This window comes from Austrofundulus limnaeus, unplaced genomic scaffold (assembly GCF_001266775.1).
Source record: "Austrofundulus limnaeus strain Quisiro unplaced genomic scaffold, Austrofundulus_limnaeus-1.0 Scaffold2191, whole genome shotgun sequence".
In the NCBI taxonomy this organism is placed as follows: domain Eukaryota; kingdom Metazoa; phylum Chordata; class Actinopteri; order Cyprinodontiformes; family Rivulidae; genus Austrofundulus; species Austrofundulus limnaeus.
The window spans coordinates 27,083-27,318 of NW_013954593.1; positions in this window are offsets into that span (position 1 = coordinate 27,083).

The window sequence follows — 236 nt, forward strand, 5'->3', positions numbered from 1 at the left end:
CTCTTGACATATATTGTATAAAATATATCAAAACTATAAGGAAATTTTATGAAAACTTTATAAAGACATGTTATAACAGCTGTTGTCACATCAGGATATTTCTAAACATTTCCCAACCCAAGAAATTCAATTTTTATTCCTCCCACACATAAAAATATTCAATTCAGGGTGACCAATCATGTAACTTTTTCCACTCTTCTAACTCCTCCTCTCCTTCCACAGCATTAAGACTCAAA